General features: G+C 49.1%; 1 protein-coding gene across 29 annotated transcripts in view; it reads right to left on the bottom strand.

Moving 5' to 3' along the window:
- Tmem63c (transmembrane protein 63c) overlaps positions 1-10,601 on the bottom strand; it is a 71,993-nt gene extending 61,392 nt beyond the window's left edge. For 16 of the 29 annotated variants that reach the window (XR_015621942.1, XR_015621939.1, XR_015621935.1 and 13 more), the window contains exon 1: positions 4,669-4,773. The gene's annotated coding sequence lies outside the window, so the exon portion shown is untranslated. 29 annotated transcript variants of the gene reach the window in all.
- Positions 10,602-12,959: the final 2,358 nt, after the last annotated feature.

Here is a 12,959-nt window from a genome sequence, read left to right as displayed (position 1 = left end):
CAAACCAGCAACCTTCACTTCCAAGTCCTTGGGTCCCAAGCAGCTTCAGCAAAGCCAACAGCACAGCAGAGGTAAGCACTGTGTACTTCTGCACACTGGAGTCAGATGCCCGTACATAGGAGACAGGCCCCTGTATGCTAGTGTCAAACCTCTGTACACTGGACTCAGACCCTTGTGGCCACATGTGTAAGACTGTGGTTCACACCACCTCCCACAGCCTCTGCTTTCTCCTCAAGTGAATGTTCACTTGATCCACTTCTCTGGAGCCTAGGGAGGTCTCAGAAGTAATAACCAGGCACAAGAAACCACAGAGCAGCAAGACCTCGGGTGCTGATCCCTCGTCTCATGCCTGCAGTCTTCCCAGGCCTGACCTGGTTCATACCTAGACACACGTGACCCTGGCAAGGCGGGGTCCCTGACTTAGTAACACTATGCAGTATCTCTCCCACCCTGCCACCCACATGCCTTCAGATTCCTGAACGACCCCCTTCTCCTGGACCTTCAGGGACCTGACGCTTTTCTGAAGGGAATAGTACAATTCTAACGGTGCCTTGAGGAATTTGCATAGCCAGCCACTCGTCACTGGACATTTCATGGTGCCAACAGAACAAGGCCTGACATCCCAAATGTCCCTAGAGATTTGATGGAAAGGGGACTTAATCACCAAGCACCATACAGTGACCTCCCTCTACCTTCTCCCTCCATCTTCCTGAGGCCTCTACACAGGGTTTCCCAGCCCTGCAAATGAAGACTGACCTCATGGGAATGAACAAGCAAGTAATGATTCGGGTAGAAACCTAGCCCCAAGAAACCTTTGGACACTGTCACATGTGACAATTCCTCCATGCTGAAGCCCTACCACACATAGCTGGTCACTCCACTGGGCTCTGACTACATATCCAGCTGTTCTTTGCAGCATTTTCGTGCTATGACCAACTGTCACTTGGACACCCGAGGTGACAGTGGCCCATTATCAATAACCCAACCACATCCTCGATTGGCCACAGAACTGTGCTGCTCCCCTGAATCTCCAAAGACCTTAGACTCCCTTCCTCTTGAACCAGGGCATGGCCTGAACCCAGTGTTCACCTGGCTGGGCACAGTCCCGAGAAGACGCGGCTACAGTGTGCAGGTGTCCATATTCAGGGCCTCTTCTCTTGGTCAGTCTACCTTAATAGCCAGTGACCAGGGATGAGAAGGGGACGGCTTGGTTTCCCACTGGAAGCTGGCATAGTCTTTCTGTCTCTGACCCTCTAAGGACACCAGAGGTCCTGACTCTGCAGGAATGAAAGCACAGAGGCATGCCAACACTCATGCGCTTCATTCAATAGCTCACCTCTTGAAGGGACTGGTATGAGACAGCAGATGGATGGGTAGGGCAAGTGTAAGCCAGGATCCTGGGAAACCTGGAGCCAGGTCCTCATTGTCTAAGTGGGTCTGCACTACACTTCTGTTTCCCGGAGAGAATCACCGATGACCAGACACTAGCAGGAGGTGGTGGTGGGGTGCCCCTCCCCCTTGCCTGACTTGGCTGCCTGGATTGCCTAGCCTTAGGGATGCTGGCAAGGAACATGGAAGCTTGGAGGCATTGCCTGTTCCGGAAACACAGCACATGAACTTCTAGCCTCGGGATGTTCCTAAGGGGCTACCCTGGGTTGGCCCTGAGAAATCCAGAGAGCTCTGAAACAAAGACTCATCTTCCATGCTATGCCCACACATTTATCTCAGTGGCCCGTCTTAGCTCCCCCGGTGGCACTGCCAACCATGGGCGGGAAAGTAAAGTTGGGGGTGTACACTCATGCTAGTGGGCAAGTAAACTGTTCAACCCCTTGCTCTCCCTAGAGAAGGGGGGTGGGGGGGCAGGTCAGGCAAGACAGGGCACTAAAAGCTGATCTCAGTCAATTGCTCAGCACTTCCCATGAGCACTTTCATTACAGCCTTTCTCAGTAAGAGCCTGCCCATGGTCTGGATGCTACGTGGGCTCCCTCAGTCTGAACACTGCAAAGGGATCTCAGCCCTTCCCATGCATTATCGCTATAATTCTTCAACCAGCCGACTCCCAGAAAGGGCCAGCAGGAGGGTGAAAGTCTGTAGGGAAGCCCAGGGTGAGTCTAGACATCAGCATCTCTGGGTAGCAACCCTGCTAAATATGTTAATATTAGTTACCTGAGAAGGAGGAAGAAGAGTCCTCAAAAGCCAGAAGTGGATTGGGGTGGGGTGTCTAAGAGTGGAAGAGACCCTAGACTGGCTTCGGAGAAAGGGGACATCCTACATAAAAGGAATGGCTATAGTTTCTCCATCAAGGCAGGAAACAGATGGCTTCCACGTAGGCCAGCGTATCCCAGAATAATATTTCTTTCCATATTAAATGCTTGACTCGTTTTCAAAGCCCTCCCACCCATCTGGAGAAAGTAACTTCGTACCCAGCTGTCAGGTAGGGTAACTTGGGACAGAGTGCAAACAAATAGGGGTTCTTGGTCCAGAACAGGCCCTCGGTTCTACGGTCCTGATTCTTCTCCCATGACCTGGGGCTACCATGGGACCTTTTGAAGCCTGGTCTTTCATGGCAAGGGTGAGAGAGTGCTTCCTAGGCTGTGAACAGCTGCCTGTCTCCTGAAGAAGGGCCCCAGTGGAGGTGCCAGGGGAGGTGGATGGGTCCTTCTGGCATTATATTGTCACCCCCCCCAAGCATCTGGATCCAATATTGTTTTCTTGAGAGTCCATCCTTTCCCACAGATCACCCCCCAGAGAATTCCAGTGACCAGCTAGCAGTCCAACGCACGTTCCCCTCTCTGCAGCCCAGCTCCAAGGACTCTGTACCAGAGGGTATCTCTGGAAAGTGGCCAGGCACATAATAACACCTTTTACTCCACATACACAGAGTCAGAGCCTCTTGTCCTGTTGGGCTCTCAGAGAGACAGCAGGTCCCCTTTCTACAGTTCGCAGCTGCGTTCATGTTCAGAGCTGCTCTTACAGTTGCACAGGCAGGACAGACATCTGTCTTTGGCTCTGATGGATTCACAAGACAGTATACCTCTGTGGGGACATGCTGGCGAGGTAATCATGTGACCTCAGCTCACTCCTTCAAGCTACTTCCTTACCAAGTAACCAGCAAACATTCCGATAGGATCTGCTCATATCAGCCCTATCCAGCAAGGGAGATTCACACCCTCATCTCCCAGGGCTTGGGCAGCAGGGGTGGGGGGTGGAGGAGAAGCAAAGAATAAAAAAGCTCTTCAGCCTGTGCTAAGGTGTGCAGGCAGGAGAAGCAGAGCGCCCCCTTGTACCCACTGTGCCTCTGCACACAAGCTGATTCCGGTTCTAAAATACCAAAGCTTGCTCCCTGCCTCAGTTACCACAAGAAAAAAGGCATTTGCCCCAGGGAGAGGAAGGACAAGATGGCCTGAGACACCCAACCAGGATGGCAGCAGATTAAATGGAGTCTACTTTGGGGGTGCAGTGATCAGAGAGGACAATAAGAAGAAAGAAAGCCATGAGAAGGTGTCCCCACAGACAACCACATCACCCTTCTGGGAACAAGTACCACGGCCTCTTGAAGTAAGAGTTCCCCTCCTTCAGCACCATCTCACCCCCTTGGGGCTTTCCTTGGGCCTCCATCAAGGAGGTGGCACATGACACAGAGACCTAGAAACTTCCTCTGCCACTAAAAGCCACCTCATTATTTTCCTGAACCCACAGAACTGACCCATCACCCCTTCTACACAGTAGTTCTTAGCAGTTTCTTCCTGATCGATTCCAACCCCTGCAGGTGTCTACAACTGTCTCCCCAAGCCTCCTTAAGTTGTAACTCTCTGTATCCCCAGGGATGAGGAGAGGGGGATGCTGAGAGGATTGGGATCTAGAGAGTAAGACAAGCCCCTATTCCTCGGCTGTGGGGGGGATTGGAGGGGACGGTGAGATTGTGCTGGGGAGCCCAGCTCTGTGTAGCTACCAAGTGACTTCCGGCAAGTCAAAGCACCCCTGGACCCCAGTTTCCCCAAGATCTTCATCCAAACCCAAAGTTTCTTTTAAGTTGAGATTGGAAGCAGATCCTGTCTTTAAAAATAGAGAAAGATGACCTACTTCGCTCCCAGGACCCTGCCGCCTTGAAACTCACGCAGCTTAGAACCGGACCCACACACAATCCATCAGTGATGCTGTGGTCACAGAAACAGCGAAGTGGATCGCTTCCTCCCAACCCAGCCCATTGCGTGGGCAGCAGGGCCCTTGGGGAGTCCCTGGGTGGATAGGGGTGGAACTGCCCTGAAAGGAACTTCCACCTACTCAGACAAGAGGCAGGGACTCCCCCCTTCCCCCTCCACCCAGGCAAGCCTCCCGCCCACCTCCATTCCTGCATCCCGTTAAGACAGGTCTCCTAAGCCAAGGCCCTTCCTAGTGGGCGGCTTAGCCCACCCTTTCTTAGGTACATGCCGAGAGACAGCCAATGTGCTCCGCATGTGGCGCAGTCTCCCTTACTACCATCCCTCCAGTTCAGTCCCAGGTTGCCGAAAGCTCTCTAGCAAGCTATCCCTCCCCGCCCCCGCCCTGGTCCAAGACCCGGATCTCATCCCTTCTCCAGGCAGCTCACCGCATCTGCGCCCTCACGGCCACTGCCAACCCCAGGCGAGGAGCTCGGGCTACCAGAATCAGTGACAGGCAACACTCTACCTGAGAGAAGATTGCGGGTGGGTCCTCCTCCTTCTTTTTAGCGGCCTGGTAAAGCCAGCTCCACCTAGCAAGGGACTGTCAGCAAATTCCTCTCTGCATCACCACGGGAGTGGCATCCCGGCTCCTCCCAGTAGGAGGCAACCTTGGCCCCGCCCAACGCTGCTTTGACCTGTGGGGGAACCCGGACTAGATAAGCAGAGACCAAGGCTCTGCCCTGGAAGTCCTGTAGTTACCAGAAACCATGACCATCCCGAATGCACAAGGCTGCCGCTCCCTGGCTGCAGTTTGCAACAACTGAGGCTCTCTGGGCCTTGGCAGCTGCCTTGTCCACCCACCCTCTCCCACGCCTCAAACTCTCCTCTGAGGCCTCCTCGCCCAGCTAGCCAGAAGCAAGGAAAGACATTCAAACCTCACCAAGGTAACACCGTGCCACACCCTAAGACCATATCCGGGAATGGCTCAGTGCTGACTCCTTCTTCAACAAAAGAAAGGTCTATTAATTGACCACAACCCCACCCAGGAGGCCCACAGGAGTGGGATGAGGCCGGTCCATTGTGTCAGGACCACACTCTTCGAGTGGACCTCAAGCTTTGCCAAAGACCTGCCTACCATGCTAAAGAGGCTTTTAATTGGGGGCTGATGCCATGTGTTTACCCCAAGACCACTATGCAAAGTAAGCACTGAGGGCATCCCTCCCTCCTCCTCTCGGCCAGGGCTCAGGCACACTTATTTAGTAAACATTTTATTATGGATAGGAGCCCCTATTGAATAATGTTGTATAATGGTGAAATATTTGTCAGAGCTGTTAACAATATAAAAGACCACGGAGGAAGCCTGTGAGACAAGATCAGGAGACACAGGAGGAGGGGAAAGAAGGTAACTATGTCTTCCTGGGTTTTCATAGCCAGGAGCACTAATACCCTAGCTAACCTGTGCTAGGTCTTCCCATGCCATGTCCCTGTCCCCCCACCTATCACCCTCCACCCTCTAGCTGTTCTGACCTAGCCACGCCCTGAGAACTCAAGGCTGAGCTGCTCTAGACAGGCTCTGTCAAGGTGTATCTTGGTGTGTTCCTACCCTTCCATTTGTTTATCCCCTCAAGGCACAGGAGGGCTTTGACCATTGCTGATTCTACTGCTGCTGAGTGCTGAGTTCTAATCCTGCCTCTGCTGCCGTCCTGTGGTCAGTAACTCACTCCGTCTTTGTTTTCCCTCTGCAAGAGGACTGGGCTAACTGAGGTCTAAGTCTCTCTGCTCTAACCCTCTCACTGGGCTTCTCAATAAGGGCTTATGGGTACAGACACAACCCAGAAAAGGAGAAGAATCTTGTTTAAAGATTCTCCAGCTGGGGCTGGAGAGATGGCCCAGCAGTTAAGAACTCTAGCTGTTCTGGAGGATAATGTATGGGTTCAGTTCCCATACATGGCAGCTCATAACCATCTGTAATGCCAGCTCAGACATGGGATCCAACACAGATATGCAAGAAGGCAAAATAACAATGCACATAAGTAAAAATAATAATTTTTAAAATAAATATTAAAAAATAAGAGTTCCCAGGCTAAACACGATAGCATATACCTTTGATCCCAGCACTTGGGAGGCAGAGGCAGGAGGATCTCTGTGAGTGTGAGACCCCCTGTCTCAAAAAACCAAAAAAGAAAAAAAAAAAAACAATCCTTAGAGTCTGAACTCAGGTCCCAGCTAGAGCACCTAAGCACAGGGCTTGACCTCTCTGCAATTCCTCATTGCACATATCAAATGGAGTAAATAACAATGACCGTATTATTTACAGGGTCGGGCATGAGGATTTATTACGTGTCTTGAGAACATTGACTGTCCTCATTGCTCCCTCATCATTGAACCTGTTATTACTAGGCCATACAAAAAAAAAAAACAAAAAAACAAAACAGACAGACAGACAAACAAAAAGCCATAGCCCATGGCTAGGAGCCCAGCTAAATGTTAATCGTATGACAGGGGATCATGCAGTGGTCCAGGACTTCATTAAATGCCATCCTTACAGACACCGGGCAGATACAGTGGAAGAAGAGGTGACTGGGTATCCCAGCCAGGCAAATACCGGCCGTCCAGGTGAGGGTCAGGCTTGTAGAAGCTTCTTGGTGAAGCTGTGTGAAAATGACTGGTGGAGGATTTGGCATTTAGTGCCTGTTTACTGAAGACACAGATGCTGTCACTCTTGTGGATTGGGGTGTGCTTATGACCTGTGCCGTCGTCTCTGAACCACTACAAATGCAAGTCTTCGTAATTGTGTTGCTAAAATCTCGCCTTAATTCAGCGTGATCAAGAATGATATCAAGAAGCAAAAGGATTTTCAGTAGCAGAAATGAAACAGCCTGGCTAAGTCAGCTGCTTTTCCTGCCCGTGAGCACCTTGTCTTCCAATAGAGCTCCCCATCATTTGCTCCCCATTACGATCTATCCATCTTATGTGCTTGAATACTTGGTCTGCAACCGGTGGCACCATTTGGGGACATTGTGAAACTTCTGGAAGAGTGCCTAGTGAGCAGAAGTAGCTTGCTGAGGGTGCACCTGGAAAGCCCTTACCATCTCTGTCTTGCCCTGAGTTCTCGCCTCCATGGTCCACCAGGGCGTGAACAAACTGTGGCAAGCCCCCCTCTCCCCTGCCCAACCCCATCCCCTTGGCCACAGACAGAGCCTTTCTGGATACAGTGCTTTCCCTACCATGATAAACTGGATCAAACCCTTCCTGTCTGTCAGATATTCCTTTGCAGCAATGAGAAGCAATCAAACACATAGCCACATTGTTTCAGCAGATGCAGGAGGAATGGCTGCTATGAACCAGAGCAAGCCTTCTCCTTCCCTCTCCCTTGTAACAGAAGATCTCTGAAGTTTGGAACCTTTAGCCAGTGTGTCAGAGATTACACACTGCAGCCACCCCCCCAACACACACACACACACACACACACACACACACACTCCCACCCCAGCCAGTTGCAGCTCCAGACTAAATCCTTGGCCAGCAGGGGTGACTCTGATGCTGCTGGCTAGGGCTAGCTCCCTAGAAGAACCAAACTCTAAAGACCTGGAGTAGAGTCTAGGCCTGGGATGCTGGGCTGTTTTTATTTTCTCTTGTCTATGTAAGGGGGGGGTGTCAGAAAAAGCATTATCACTGGGCCTCCAGTGTGACCAGGAAACCTACTGAGTAAGTAAGTAGGCTTGGTCTTCACACTCAGGGTAGATCAGCAGGTGGATATCGGAAAGAGAATGGCCTAATGAAAGGTAAGAATGGAGCCAGCAAGATGGCTCAGTGGGCGAAGACAATCTTTACAGAAGCCTGGAGACCTGAGCTCCACCCCCAGAACCCATGTAAAGGTAGGACATCTTCACAGAGTGTCCTCTGAGTCCACACATGCCTAGTGCACCTCTCTCAGTCATAAGTAGGTTTTACAAGAGAGGAGGGGAGGGGGAGGATGGGGATGGGAGGGGAAGAGGGAGAGAGAGGGAGAGAGATGGGGGAGGGAGGGAGGGAGGGAGAGGGGGGTGGAATGGGGGGAGAATAGAAAAGTCACTAGCAGCAAGAGAGGTGGCTTCATTCACAGTCTATTCTGGGGGCTGGGAGGGCAGAACAGTATTGTAGGATCCTACTGGAAATGGGCTGAGATTAACATTATCTGCCTCACTGAGACCAGGCTAAACCAATTGCAGAGTATTTTCTTTGTAGAGGAGAACAACAATATATTTAAGAAGAAATCTCAGGGGGGGGGAAGAGTGGGGGCTGATATTGGGATGTGAACTGAATAAATAAATCAAATAATCTCAATGAAGAGAAATTAAAATAAAGCTTGTATGTGGAAGAGGAAAAATCTTCAGCGTCCAGAAAAACTAGTTCACCGAAAGCCACATCTTTCCTCGGTGGGTCACAAAACAGAGGTTTTGATTCACAATCACTAGCACTAACCTTCATAGGATGAGGAATTTGTATGTCTATTGTCTAGAACAGTACCTTGGTAACTTAATCTTCTCTCTGGCTGTGAGGATGAAGCCCACATCCTCTTCTTAAGATCTCCTAGTTAATCTGGGACACTAACCAGTGAAAGCAAAGTTCCCAGCCCAGCCAAAGAAGTCCACTTCACTGTCAGAGTGTCCTGTAACCCTTGTCAGTCCCGGCAACTGACCCCTGATGTCCAGAAGCCATTGCATCTGCAACACACACCTGGGCTCCCAAAGAGCTACACATACAAAGACCTTCATTGTCAAGGATGCTTGTGATGGCCAGAACGAGGAACGACGATACAAGGCCAAAGTAACTGCTTGGCGATGCTCAAAATAAGAAGGGAGAGACCCACAAAGGTAGGCTAGGCCCACTAACTGCATGATTTTCACAGTACCACACCAATGGTTTTAGGTTTAGAGGTGGGGGAAGCATACAAGGGTGTCCCTAATGCCTCCTGGCCTGGGGAAAAATTGCAAGACAGCAGCCTAGAGGTCACAGGGGTTAGGCTACAGATCCTATAGGACCCAGAATATGAACTCACGATGCTGACAGGAACAATATTTTCAACTTGGAGCCAAGACACCATTTATATCCTAAAGGGACAGTCCCATTATCCAGGGTACCCTGTCCCCAGCAGCCAAATGAAGAGCCAGTAAAAAAGGTTGGTTTCCTGTCAATGGCTCAGGCTTTTTCTTGTTCTAATTCATCTTGACAGGGGAAGGGAATTTGATTTCCTGAGTAGGTAAGAGAGTAATATACTGTCTCCCGACTAATCAGACATGGAGTTGTAGCTCTGTAGAGAGCTAAAGGTCTGGGGACTGAGTTTACACAAATGGTCATGTCCCAGGCTGAGGACCAAAGTGGAAGACCCTGGGAATCACTTGGCTCTTTCTCAGTGGGGAACTCTGGCCTGTCTCTTCCTAGGGCAGCCTTGAACTCCATCCCTAGTTAGTTTTCCATGATCCCCACTCACCAAGGCTGCACCTAGTAGGTGCTCTTAGTCAGCAGCTGCCTCTTTGACCTGGTTCTTCTGTCCAGGAAGAAGGGAAATTCAAGGAGACCACCCACAGCCACTATCAATGATCAATATTAGAAAGTCCTGGTGGCTGAGGTCAGAGGCAGGTACTGGTGACATCACAATGGGGCAGGCACAGTCTCCTCGGAATTCTGGGGAGTCTAGACAGAGAAGGTTCTCCACCTAGAATGAAGCCAGCCCACCTACCATTGGGCAGGTCTGGGATGAGTGCTTAACCTGCTCCCAACTCCACTTTTGACCCCAACCAATCATGGAATCGTGCCACTAACTCTATTTTATTGTAGCTAAAGAAACCCCTCCCTTTCCTGCAGGCCCACCCTCCATGGAGCAGAAATATGACTTATCCCTGGGCCACTAAGTGAGGATCCCCTCTCCATGACTCAGGCCCAGACTTGAGACCAGCTCTGTCATGTTTGTTTCTTTGAAGGATGGGTACCTGTTTCTTAATGAACCTTGTTTTATAACCTTGTGGAAATAGAGTACAGACAGAAAAACATATCAAACCCAGATGAACACTAACCTGAAGAGTCCCAAAATAAACGCTGATAACCAGTGGCCGAGTCAAGGAATAGAGCATTTACTGCCAGGAGTCTCCCTGTGGAGTCTCCCAGCCTCATTTCTTCCTCCCCAGCCCTCCCCTTCCCAGTCACAGCTCTAGACTGACTTTCCTGAAGGTCCCACCTTGCTTTGCTGTATAGTTGGGCCATCTCCAGTTGGTGTGGTTTGCTTTGTGGTCCAGTTTTAAAGAAAATATTAATGCAATTGGAACATACACAGAGAGGAGAGAGACAGAGAGACAGAGACAGAGAGAGAGAGAGAGAGAGAGAGAGAGACAGAGACAGAGAGAGACAGACAGACAGACAGACAGAGAGAGGGGAGGGAAAGGGAGAGGGAGAAGGGAGGGGGAGGGGGGAGGGGGAGGGGGAGGGGGAGGGAGAGAGGAGGGGCGGGAGAGAGATCCATGGTATGGTACATCGTTGCAGTGTATCCAATGTCATCTGCTCTGTGATATTCTAATTGTCTAATTATGCTATAAATTCTTCTACCATGATTGACGTATGTTTAGTTATTTCTGATTTCTCTTTTTATTGGTACATTAGTCCTTGGCTGAACCATGTGCACACTCACGAGCAAAGGAAGAGAGCTCCCCTTGCTTCACACCATCACCAGCATCTGATGGTGTCAGTGTTGCAGGTTTGGGAGATGCCAACAGGTGTGTCCTCCAGGTCAGTAGCAACTTACTGCTGTTCCCTAATGTGGAGGACTTCCCGTGTTCTTACTTGGCGTTTCCTTGTGTGGGTGTGTCTCTTGTTTGTATTTCGTTAATGTGTCTGTTGCTTGTTTTAATTGGTTTCTTGATTTTATTTTTATTGCCAAATCTTAAAGATTATATATTTTGGATAACAGTACTTTATTAAATGTGGCTTTTACAACGACTTCTCTCATTCTGTGGCTTGTCTTATCCTTTTGACATTGCCTTATAGGACAGAAGTTTTCAATTTTAATGAAGTCGAGCTGCCCAATCAATTGTTTCTTCCATGGATTATGTCTTTGGTGTTGTATCTAAAATGTCATCACCGTACCTAAACCGTCTTAGGCTGCCCTGAGCTGCCTTCTGGGAGTTTTAGAGTTTTGTATTTTACACTTAGTCTTAAGATGTGTTTTGAGCTGTTTTTTGTGAAAAGTGTAAGCTATGCTTTAGTCCTTTTCGCCCTGTGTGGATGGCCAGTTCCAGCACAATGTGTTGATGACTGTCCTTGTTCCCCTGTGCTGCTTGCGTTTGTTTGGTCATGTATGTGGTGGTGGCTTGAATAAGAATGATCTTTATAGGCTCAGATCTATGGATATTTGATCCTCCGTTGGAGGAACTGTTTAGGAAGGATTAATGGGTGTGGCCTGGCTAGAGGAGGTGAGTCACAGGAGCAGGCTCTGAGGCTTCAGAAGCCTCCCACAATCTCCAGTGTGTTTTCCCTCTGTTTCTTATTTGTGTATCAAGATGTGAGCTCTCAGCTGCTGCTCGAAGTACCTGTTGCCCTGCCTTCTCTCCACCTTCTGAGACTCTAGCCCCCTGGAGCCATAAGCCCACTTAAACTCTCTTTTAAACGTTGCCTTGGTCATCCTGGCCTTGTCACAGAAATAAAAAAGCAACACACATGTAGAAGTACATCTGAATTCAAAATTTAATACATGCAAGCATGAATTTTCTACGTAGACAATCATATCATCTAGGAACAGAAGTAGTGTTCTTTCTCTCTTCCCTATCCACATTATATCATTTCCTTGTCCTGGGCTGCATTAAGTAGGATTTCCAGTCTGGTGTCAAAACGCTGTGCTGAGGGAGTTAATTATTTTTCTTGATCTTGCGGGAAAGCTTCAAGCATCTTACTGTTAAGTTCGCTATTACGCACACATTTATTGGAGATGTTATTTACAGGTTAAGGATGTCCTCTCTGTTTCTAGTTTGCCAGGAGTCTTCATTTTTTAATTTTAAAGGCATGTGTGCGTGTGTGTGAAGACAACTTCTGAGAGTTGGTTCTTTCCTTCCATCATTTGATCTGGGGATCAAATCTAGGTCATCGAGCTTGGCACCAGCCCACCACACTGTATTATGCTAACTGCTTTGTTAGTACTGATAGAGTTTGGATCTTGAACACCTCTAAATGTCCACACATCAAGTGTGGTTCTCAGGATGGTGCCATGGGGAAGTGGTAGGACCTTTGGTGGGAGAGGCCTAGCAGAAGTCATGTCCTTCCCTGAAGGGGGACGTTGGAAGCCTAGCCCTTCCTCTTCCTTCACCACTGCCATGAGGTGAGCTCCTCATTCCACAATGTGTACCCCCATGTGCTCCTTCACCTCAGGCTGGAGAGCAATGGGACCAACCATGGACTGAAAGCTCTAAAACTCTAAGCTGAAATTACCCCATCTAAAAAAAAGATTTATTTATTTGATGTACATATATGTATGTATAGACAGTGTCGCTGACTTCAGACACACCAGAAGAGGGCATCAGATTCCATTACAAATGGTTGTGAGCCACCATGAGGTTGCTGGGAATTGAACTCAGGATCTTTGGAAGAACTGTCAGTGCTCTTAACCACTGAGCCATCTCTCCATGTCCAGTTTGTTTCTTTGAATGTTGAAGCACTCTTGCAAACCTGAGAAAGGTTTCCTTTGATGTATATATAATTTTTTATAAAGTGTATTTGAATTGCAACATTTTACTGTGATGTTTTTGTCTACGACCTTAATTAAGTTTTATTAATACCTTTGTGCCTAATAGC

This window comes from Rattus norvegicus, chromosome 6, assembly GCF_021556685.1.
Source record: "Rattus norvegicus strain SHRSP/BbbUtx chromosome 6, alternate assembly SHRSP_T2T, whole genome shotgun sequence".
Lineage (NCBI taxonomy): Eukaryota > Metazoa > Chordata > Mammalia > Rodentia > Muridae > Rattus > Rattus norvegicus.
The sequence above is the reverse complement of the archived record's forward strand: the minus strand, read 5'-3'. Positions and strand labels throughout refer to the sequence as shown.